Below are 10,625 nucleotides of genomic sequence, written 5' to 3'. Positions count from 1 at the left end.
CAGGGTTGCACAGACCCTTATCCTCCTGGGATGCATCCTCCCTGTGCCATGTTTCCCGGTGTGGTGTTTCCTGGTGCCGTGTCCCATGGGCGGTGCAGCCCCCTCCCCTCTGTGAGCAGGGACAGCTGGGCAGGAGGGTCCCAGAGGTGCGGGGCTGGTGGGACAGCAGCGCTCCACGGAAGGACATTTACCATCAGATGTGCAACATCCCCTGTGCCTGGGCCAGTGACAGCAGGGCTCCGTGCAGCCGCCAGGAGGGCTGTGTGGGGAGAGGCTGTCCCTGTCCCCATCGCTGTCCCCATCCCCAACCCTCGTCCCATCCCGGTCCCTGTCCCCATCCCCGTCCCTGTCCCCATCCCCGTCTCCATCTTCATCCCCATTCCCATCCCCATTCCCATTCCCATCCCCATCCCCATCCCATTCCCATCCCTGTCCCTGTCCCCATCCCTCCCACAGTCCCCAGATGGGGCGGCAGGACTAAGGCTGGTGGCAGCTGGACATGGCGCAGTGGGAAGGCAGCCAGAAGCCCCCCTTGGCCAGCAGTCCATCCTGGTGGGCAGGGTGGCAGGCAGGATGACAGGCAGGGTGACGGGCAGGGTGACAGGCAGGGTGGTGGGCAGGGTGGTGGGCAGGGTGGCAAGCAGGGTGACGGGCAGGATGACGGGCAGGGTGGCGGGCAGGGTGACGGGCAGGGTGGTGGGCAGGGTGGCAGGCAGGGTGACGGGCAGGATGACGGGCAGGGTGACGGGCAGGGTGGCGGGCAGGGTGACGGGCAGGATGACGGGCAGGGTGACGGGCAGGGTGGCGGGCAGGGTGACGGGCAGGATGACGGGCAGGGTGACGGGCAGGGTGGCGGGCAGGGTGACGGGCAGGATGACGGGCAGGGTGGCGGGCAGGGTGACGGGCAGGATGACGGGCAGGGTGACGGGCAGGGTGGCGGGCAGGGTGACGGGCAGGATGACGGACAGGATGACGGGCAGGGTGGCGGGCAGGGTGGTGGGCAGGATGACGGGCAGGGTGGCGGGCAGGGTGGCAAGCAGGGTGACGGGCAGGATGACGGGCAGGGTGGCAGACAGGGTGACGGGCAGGGTGGTGGGCAGGATGACGGGCAGGGTGGTGGGCAGGGTGGCGGGCAGGGTGACGGGCAGGATGATGGGCAGGGTGGCGGGCAGGGTGACGGGCAGGATGACGGGCAGGGTGGCGGGCAGGATGACGGGCAGGGTGGTGGGCAGGGTGACGGGCAGGGTGGTGGGCAGGGTGGCGGGCAGGGTGACGGGCAGGGTGACGGGCAGGATGATGGGCAGGGTGGCGGGCAGGGTGGCGGGCAGGGTGGTGGGCAGGGTGACGGGCAGGGTGGTGGGCAGGATGACGGGCAGGGTGGCGGGCAGGGTGACGGGCAGGGTGACGGGCAGGGTGGTGGGCAGGATGACGGGCAGGGTGGCGGGCAGGGTGACGGGCAGGGTGACGGGCAGGATGACGGGCAGGGTGGCAAGCAGGGTGACGGGCAGGATGACGGGCAGGGTGGTGGGCAGGGTGGCGGGCAGGGTGACGGGCAGGATGACGGGCAGGATGACGGGCAGGGTGGTGGGCAGGGTGGCGGGCAGGATGACGGGCAGGATGACGGGCAGGATGACGGGCAGGGTGGCGGGCAGGGTGGCGGGCAGCATGACGGGCAGGGTGGCGGGCAGGATGACGGGCAGGGTGGTGGGCAGGGTGACGGGCAGGGTGGTGGGCAGGGTGGCAGGCAGGGTGACGGGCAGGATGATGGGCAGGGTGGCGGGCAGGGTGGCGGGCAGGATGACGGGCAGGGTGACGGGCAGGGTGAAGGGCAGGGTGGTGGGCAGGATGACGGGCAGGGTGACGGGCAGGGTGACGGGCAGGGTGAAGGGCAGGGTGGTGGGCAGGATGACGGGCAGGGTGACGGGCAGGATGATGGGCAGGGTGGCGGGCAGGGTGGCGGGCAGGATGACGGGCAGGGTGACGGGCAGGGTGACGGGCAGGGTGGTGGGCAGCCCAATGTCGGGGTGGCAGCACACATCCCCCTCCCCAGCCCGTTGCAGCAGCCGCTGCCTCCTGGCCGAGACCCCTTGGAGCAGCCGGGTTCAACCTCCCTGGTCTGCTGAACCACGAGCGCGGGTGGACGAGCCGGCTGGAGCTGGGCTGACCCGGGCAGGTCCTTCCCTCCGGCTGGAAATCACCTTTTCACGGTCTCTCCATGGCAGAGCCCCCAACCCCACCACCGAGCCCTCCTCCTCCTCCTCCGCCACCTGCGCCCACGCTGCCACCCCCCCCGAGCCCCCGGGCTCCGTGAGGGTCCCTGTGCGCATCTCCCGCGTCTCCCCAGCCTGACGTTCATTAATTCATGCCCAAACCCCGCCTGGACGTCCAGGCCTCTCCAGCTGGCCCCTCCTGCCCGCCGTGCCCCGTTCTCTGCTGGGGGGGCCAGGGCAGATGTTGCCGCTGACGTGCACACGTTGGGCCCTGTGAGCTGCTGCCAGCCAGCTGTGCCAGATGTCGGCTGCTCCCAGCCGCGCAACTGGTGCAGCCTGGTCCTGGGGACGCAGAGATGAGGGCGTGGGAAGGTCCCACCAGCTGCAGGACCTGGAGCAAGGGCAGGATGGGACTGGCACCTGCAGCACGAAGGGCGAGCCAAGGGGTTGCCTCTGGAACGCTAAATCTCTGCAAACCGCCTGCCGTGGCTCTTCCCAGCAGCACAACTGGTGCAGCCTGGTCCTGGGGCTGCAGAGATGAGGGCGCGGGGAAGGTCCCAGCAGTTGCAGGACCTGGATGGGGACAGGCTGTGAGCAGGACGGAGCAGGCACTGAGGGCGAGCTCAGGGATTGCTCCTGGAACGCTAAATCTCTGCAAACCTCCTGCCCCGACCTACATGGAGGGGATTTGAGACGTGGGGCGCAGCAAGGGCTTGGGAGAACACCGTGGTGCGTGTCCTCCTTCATCCAGCCCCAGGGCTGCAGGAACACCCCGGTGCCGTGGGCAGGGTGCCAGTGATTACCTCCGGACCCTCTGAGCTCCTTCTCCTCCTTTCCTTCTGGAGCGACACACGTTAAGCCAAATCCTCCCGTCACATGGTTTAAAGGCAGAGGAAGGGAATAAGGGCAGGTCAGGAGGTGAACTGGAGGCCACGGATTTGCCATCAGGCAGAGGAACCTTGTAGAAATGTGCTCGGCATTTCTCCTTGGATAAATGAGTGTGCGCTTTGATTTGCTGTTTGCGGTAATCCTGGGGAGGGCTGAAATGCAGCCGTTGCTGGCGGCGAGGGCGACGGCGGGGCAGGCGCGGGGCTGGGCTCGCTGCCCTCGCTTTGTGCTGCCAGAGCTGTCCCCAAGCGTCAGCCCGGCCGGCCGCGGCGTGACAGCGATGCTGATGGCTCTTGCCATGATTATTGCCGGCCTGCCGGGCTGAAAGGCCCCGTGTGGTCGGGAAACGAGCCCACTCGCTCCGTGTGAGCAGTAGCGCGATGTCCCCGCACAGATGTGGCTCTTATCACCGCCCTGGTCCCTGATGGCTCTATGGTGGGATTGGTGCCAAATAATGCCGGCCCGGTGGTGCGGAATGAGGGGGTGTCACTGCCATGCCAAGGTGGGACAACACCGTGCCACCCACCTCGTGACACGTCTGCGCATTTCCCAGGATTTACCCAAACCCCAAACCCTAGGCAACCAAACTCCGCACATTGTCCCCAGCCCACCCCAGTGTCCCCAGCCAGGGCCACCTCTCCTGCATCCCAGTGCTGGTGCTTCTCACGTCCTCCCTCCCGGAGGTTTAGCGCTCTCCGTCACATCTGCTAAGTCCATCCTGCTTCTTCCTCACCATCGTCACCAATTATCTGTTGGGTGACAGCAAGGCTGGGTGGCTGTGGTCGTGCGGGGGGGCTGGGAGCGGTGGGGCAGAGGGGCCGGGGCTCACCCAGCCTGGCTGAGCCCCACAGGCCCTCTGCAGCCCCCTTGACCCCCACCGAACCCCCACGTGCCGTGGGGATGGGGAGGAAGGGCTGGTCTCTGCCCTCCCTGGGCTCTGAGGGTCGGCCGGGCCCTCCCCAGCCCCCCTGGAGCCCCTTCCCAGCACCTCATCACTCCATAACCCCGTGAGGGTCTGGGAGTGTCTGTCCCCCAGTGTTGCCTGCACCCCACTGCTCCTCCTGACAGCAGCGGAGCTTTACTGGGGTCCCTTGGGGCCCCCCCTTGTCTGCTGGAATCATCAGCTCAGCTGGGGACACTGCAGGAACCCACACCCCCAGGAGAACCCTGGGGCTCCACGGAGGAGGCGCAACAGGCCCCCAAACATGTTAATTGATGCTCATTAATTGGAATTGCCTATGTGCAGCAGTGATGGATGCCTGGGGTGTGAAACGTGGTTTGGAGCTGATTTTCCCCTCCCAGGGCAGGACACGGTGGCTGTGGGGCCCCAGGCGACTGTCCTGGGGGACCCACTGTGAGTGTCCTTGGGGACCAGGGGTCCTGGGGAGAGGGAGGTTTCCAGCAGAGCATGAGGTGGGGAAAGTGGAAAGGTCAAGGTTATCAAAACGTGGTAACAGGTCCCCGGGGACTGTGATCACAGCCTCACACCTGATGGCACATGGCATGCCATCAGCGCCTGCACCTTGTCACCCGCATGTCCCCGCAGCCCCGCTCAGCCTTGTTGGGAGCAGCCGCAGGGCAGGGAGGGACGTGCAGGGCAGGACACGAACCAGAAACCGCAGCAAAACCCTGCGCAACATCTTCTAGTGCAGAGTAACCTGCAGCTGCTCTTTGGAGAAGCAGAACCCCGAGGTCTGTTCATCCCCCTTCTCCTCACCCCCCCATCAGGTACCATCCCAGTGCCCACCTGGTGCTTCCCAGTTTGTGGCTCCATGTCGCATGTTGGTCTGGGCTCTACTGTGGATGTTTCCCATGAAGACACCGGTCTGTGGACACCCATGTGCCACCAGCCTTTGCTGCAGGGATGTCACCAGCTGCGCCAGGCACCCCAGCAGCGGGACAGAGACAGAAATGAGGGGGGGTGGGGCTTGCAACTGCACATCCCTCCCCACGGGTCCTGTGCACACTGGGGGAGGGTAAACTGAGGCACCGGTAACACAGCCTCTGCGTGTGTTGGAGCTGAGGGATGCAACCAGGGTATCGCACTCCTCTCCCCCAAGCCATGATCTGGGGGTCCACCCTGCCCCATGGAGGCCTGGAGATTTTTACTTCCCCTCCACCTCAATGAGTATTTTGTTTTAATTATCGGGGCTGGATGCCTGGGGCTCTCCGGGGCCAGGACCACCGCCCCAAGGTGTTGGGAGTGGAGCTGCCCGGAGCAGGAATGCCAGGAACTGGGATCCTGGGGCAGAGATCCCAGGAGCAGGCTCCCTGGAGCTGGGACCCCTCAACTGGGCACCCCAGGAGCTGGCATCGCAGAGGGGGGGTGGGAGAGGGGAGCCAAGAAACCAGGATGGTGAGGGAGAGGATGCCAGGAGCCAGGTCCCAGGAGAGGGGATGCCAGAGGAGGAGATCCTGGAGCGTGGTACCAGGACTGGGGGTACTAAAGGAGGCGATCCCAGGAACGGGGTCCCAGGGGCAGGGAAGGATCTGGGGTCCCTGTGCCCGCCGCTCCCCGTGTCGAGGTGGCCCCGCTGCTGCAGACTCGTTTGGGTGGGGATCCCCGGGTGCTGGTGGCCGGACCGGGGCTCTGGACAGGGACCCGCGGGACCGGCGGGCTCGGTCGGTGGCGGAGTGCCGGAGCAGCCGTGCCGGGGGTGCTGCGGCTCGGGCCCGCTCAGATTTCGTTTGATTTCTTTTGATTTCGTTTGATTTCGTTTTATCCAAGAGGGTGCGGCGGAGCCGGGCGGGCCGGGCCGGGGGCAGCGCACCCACCCATGGGAGAGCCTGTCGGGGCGGGCGGGTGCATGTGGCCCTGGGACGATGGTCCCCTGCCCGGGGACGGGGGTGGCCCGCCCGCCCGCTCCCGCGGCCGCCCCGGGCTCGTCCCGCCCGCCGGCTCCGCTAACGAAATCAGCGCTGTGGGGGCAGCCAGGGGAGCCCCGTCGGGGCTGAACACCCCCGAGAGGACCCTGGGACGGGGGTGGCGGCGATGGGACCCTCCGAGACCCCAGGGCTCTCCCACATCCTCCGTCCTCGGCGGTGTCCCCGCAGCAGCCACCGCAGCCCGGGACGGGCGGAGCTGCCGAGGCCGCCTGGTCCCCGCGTGTCCCGGTCCCCGCGTGTCCCGGCGGGCAGCCCCGGGGCCTGGCGCGGGTGGGTGCGGGTGGCCCGGGGGTGGCCCCGGGGGTGGTTTCGGCCAGTGAGCCGCTCCTGGTCCTGGTAAAATGAACCCGCAGCGCGGGGACCATGCACTGGCCGTTACATGGGTCCGTGCACACCCATCCGTGTCCGTGCAAGGTTACACCGTGTCCGTGCACACTCACCCGTGTACGTGCACCGTTACGGTGTGTCTATGCTCATCCACCCGTGTCCGTGCACGGTTACACCGTGTCCATGCACACGCACCAGTGTCCATCCTCGGCTATACCGGATAACTGGATACGCTGGATGGGGTGCAGCTTTAAAGAACAAAACAAACCACCAACAACCCGGCTCCCAAAGCACGCACCCCACGGGAAGGAAGCGGGGCGCGGTTCCGCTGTGCCCACGCGCGGCTGTCCCGTGTGTCCGTGTGTCCGTGCAGAGCCGCACCGTGCGCCTGCTGTCCCCCGGGCCCGGGCGGTCCCCCCGAGTCCCGGTAAAGCCGGGCATGGTCACACCGGGCACGGTCACACTGTGTGTGCAGTTACACCATGTCCGTGCACATTTCTCCCGTGTCCACGCACGGTTCCCCCGTGATCGTACACATTTACCTCGTGTCTGTACACGGTTCCCCCGTATCCATCCACGTTCCCCCCGTGTTTTCGCACGGTTCCCCAGTGTCCGTGCACATCTACCCGTGACCGTACGTATTTTTCCCCGTGTCCATCCGCGTTTATCCCTGTCCTTGCACGATTCTCCCGTGTCCATCCACGTCTACTCATGTCCTTGCACATTTACTTCGTTTCCGTGCACTGTTCCCCCACGTCCGTCCACGTTTATCCGTGACAGTATTTTCCCCGTGTCCATCCACGTTTATCCGTGTCCGCGCAAGTTTACCCCGTGACCCTGCACAGTCCCCCCGTGTCCGTTCACATTTCCCCGTGTCCCTGCACAGTCCCTCCGTGTCCATTCACATTTACCCGTGATCCTGCACCGTCTCCCCTTGTTTTCGCACAGTTCCCCGTTGTCCCTGCACAGTCCTCCCGTGTCCTTTTACACTTCCCCGTGATCCTGCACAGTCCCCCACTTGTTTTTGCACGGTTCCTCGGTGTCCCTGCACAGTCTCCTCGTGATTTTCCACGGTTCCCCCGCGTCTGTACACGGTTCTCCGGCGTCCATGAACAGCCCCCCCCGTGTCCGTTCACTTTTACCCGTGATCCTGCATAGTCCCCCCGTGTTTTTGCACGGCGCCCCTTGTCCGTGCACAGTCCCCCCGTGTCCCCGCGCAGTTCCCCCGTGTCTCGGCACAGTCCCCCCCTGTCTCTGCACAGTCCCCCCGTGTCCGTGCACAGTTCCTCCGTGTCTCTGCACAGTCCCCCCGTGTTCTCGCACGGCTCCCCGTGTCCGTGCACCGTCCCCCCGTGTCCGTGCCCAGTCCCCCCGCGTCCGTGCCCAGTCCCCCCGTGTTCTCGCCCGGCTCTCCGTGCCCACGGACGCCCCGCAGCCGTTACCGTGCTCCGCCGCGCTGGCCCGGCCCGGCTCCCCTCGGCCGCGGCCCCGCTGCTCCAGCACCGGGGGACCCTCTGCGGTGCCCGGCGGTCGCCGCAGCCCCCAGCCGGGAGCACCGGGCTGGGCCCGAGCTTCTTCCCGGGAAACACCGTTCGTTTGCGGGGAGGGGAAGGGAAGGAGGAGGACGAGGGTCCTCCGTCTCCGGGCGGCCCCGGTGCCCCCCTGGCCCGGTAAAGCCGCGCTTGACGTGAGCCCGGCGGGTCGGGCCTCCCCGGGGGCGGTGGGTTTGGTGTCCGCGGAAGCTCCGGCTCCGCTCCCGGCGACACCCCCCCCGGAGCCCGGGCCCGGGGCCCGCAGGCCGCCGGTGCGGGCCGTGGACCCGGGGAAACCCGGCCGCACCGAGCCCAGTCTAGCCGAGCCCAGCCTAGCCGAGCCCGGCACAGCCGAGCCGAGCTGAACCGTGCCGAACCGAGCGGGCACCCTGCGTTACCTTCATATCCAGCAAGCCGAGGGTGCCGGGCCCGGGCAGCTCTGGGCGGCAGATCGGGCCCCTTCGCCAGGGCGTAAAACGGGAAAACGAAGGAAGATATATATATATTTTTTTCTTCGCCGCCCTCGTAGCGAGGGGGGAGAGCGGGGCGGCGGCTCGGGAGGGCCCCGGGCGGCTCGGCGGGGATGGAAACGGGGCTGCTCCGGGAGACCGAGGCCCCCCCGGGTCGGGCTGCCCCGGGCGGGTTCAGCTCCAAAGGGCCCGAGCGAGGCAAAAAAACAGCGATAATAATAATAATTATAATAACAACAATAACAAAACCGATTATACCACCGATAAAACAAAATCAACAACAATAATAATGATATAATAGTAATAATAGGCAGGGTATATTTTAAAAATTTTTATCACTGTCAGAATTGACGATGACAAGGCCGGTCAGGCAGAGGCGCAGCCCGCGGAGGAGCGCGGATCCTCCGCCTCCGCTTCCCGGGAGCGGCGGCACCGGCTCGTACCCGGGTATTTCCCTTCCTCGGTTCCCCCGCGAGCTCAGACCCGCCCGGAGCAAATTTCCGATCATTATTATCCACGATAGCAATAGCGAGAACGAGAAAAACTGCAGTGAGAGAGCAGGAGCCGGGGAGACGCGGGGAGTCTGGGGGCTGACCGGGCTCCGGGGCCGCTTCTCGCCCGGTTGTACCGCGGCCCCAGCCGCCGCCCGGTGCCGGGGCTCGGCGGAGCCAGGATATTTCGTTCCAGCAGGTCCCGAACGGCCGCTGCCCTCCACCTGCCCCGCCAAACCCGGCCCGCAGCCCTTCCCCACGCGTGACCGCCGGGCATCGCCTCTGCAGGGCGGAGGGTGGCTTTGGGTCGTGGTTATTTTTCTTAGTTTTCGTTATGAATCATTTACCAATGTCACGATATGAACCATCCTCCGGTCGGGCCCGGCGGCGGGGGAGAGCGGAGACCGGCTGCCCGGTCCGGCCTTGCCGCAGCTCCGGGAGCCGGGAGAGCAAAACCAGGAGCGGGGAAACGGGAGCGGCGAACCGGGAGAGGGGAACCGGGAGCAGAAAACCGGTTGCCGGCGCCAGCGCCCACCCCTGCCCGGGGCTCCCTCCCGGCCCCGCAGAGCCGGGGGTGCGGGCGGGGGACACCGGCCCTTTGCGGACCCTGCTCGGCCCTTGCTCCGCTCCCGCACGGCCGCCTTCCTTCTCTCCGCTCCCCTCCTGCTTCGAGTTATTCGTTTGCTTTATTTTCTTCTTAATTATTTTTAAATTTTATTTGTTCCGCTTCTTTCATTTTTTTCCCCTTAACCTATTTTTATTTGCTCCGCGCTCTCTCGATTATTTGAGGGATGGGCGCAGGCTGCCGCAGACTCGGGGCCCACCCCAGCCCAAGGGCAAATTTGGAGGCCTTGAACTCCCTGTCCCCGGCAAAAACTCCTCGGGGACACCCCAGCTCCGGCCGAGCCCGCCGCAGCCCCGGGCGGTGTCGGTGTCGGGCTGCGGGAGCGGCGGAGCGGCTGCGGGTGCCGGTGGGTGTCGGGGAGCCCCGGTGTGTCCTTCGCCGGGTCCCGGTCGCTGGGGACTGAGCTCTCGGAGATGCTGGGCTCTCGGAAATTGGATTAACAGCTAATTTATTTATTTTTAATCCACCGTTATTACACCCGCTTCGATTTGAGGGGATTCGGGGCGAGATGAAGAGGGGTGCCGCTCGCCCGCGCCCCCGAGGCGAAGCATCGCGGCCGCTTTGCCGCCGCGCTTGCCCCGTTGCAGAGAGCGGCGGAACGGAGCGCACCGGGACGGGGGAGCTCCTCGGGCCCCCCGGCCTGGGAAACCGCCCCGGAGCAGGAGCCGGTGCCGGTACCGGAGCCGGCCCGGGCGGGGGGGACTGCGCCTGCCGGGAGCAGCTGTGGCGGAGCAGGGGGATTTCGGGGCTCTGCCCATCCCGGGGAGGTGTTGGGGTAACCCCGGTAGCAGCGGAGACCCTCGGGCTACCGGGGTGCGGGGTACGGGGGGGAAGAGGGGCCGGAGCCCCTCCCGCCCAGCCTGGAGGGGAGCAGACAGCCCGGGGTGGGGGCGGGCAGAGCCTGGCTGGAGCCGGGTGATTTCTTTATTCCTTTCCATCTCGGCTGGCCCTTCTCCGCCGAGGTGGGGGTCCCCGTGGGTGACCCCCCCGAGCAGAGGGCACCCCCAGCCCTGCCGGGCCCTGCCCGGCGCTGCCGCCGCGCTGCCCGCACTCCCGGGGCCGGGCAGCGGCCGCCGAGGGGCTCTTTGTTTACCAATCGGTATCACGGACCGAGAGAGCAGGAAATTGCGTCTGTGCCGGGCCGTTAATTTAAAATCGCTCTTTTTCCTCCCACCGCCTCTGCCTGAGTCGCTCCC

This window comes from Caloenas nicobarica, chromosome 4 (genome assembly GCF_036013445.1).
Source record: "Caloenas nicobarica isolate bCalNic1 chromosome 4, bCalNic1.hap1, whole genome shotgun sequence".
Lineage (NCBI taxonomy): Eukaryota > Metazoa > Chordata > Aves > Columbiformes > Columbidae > Caloenas > Caloenas nicobarica.
Note: the sequence above shows the minus strand (reverse complement) of the source record.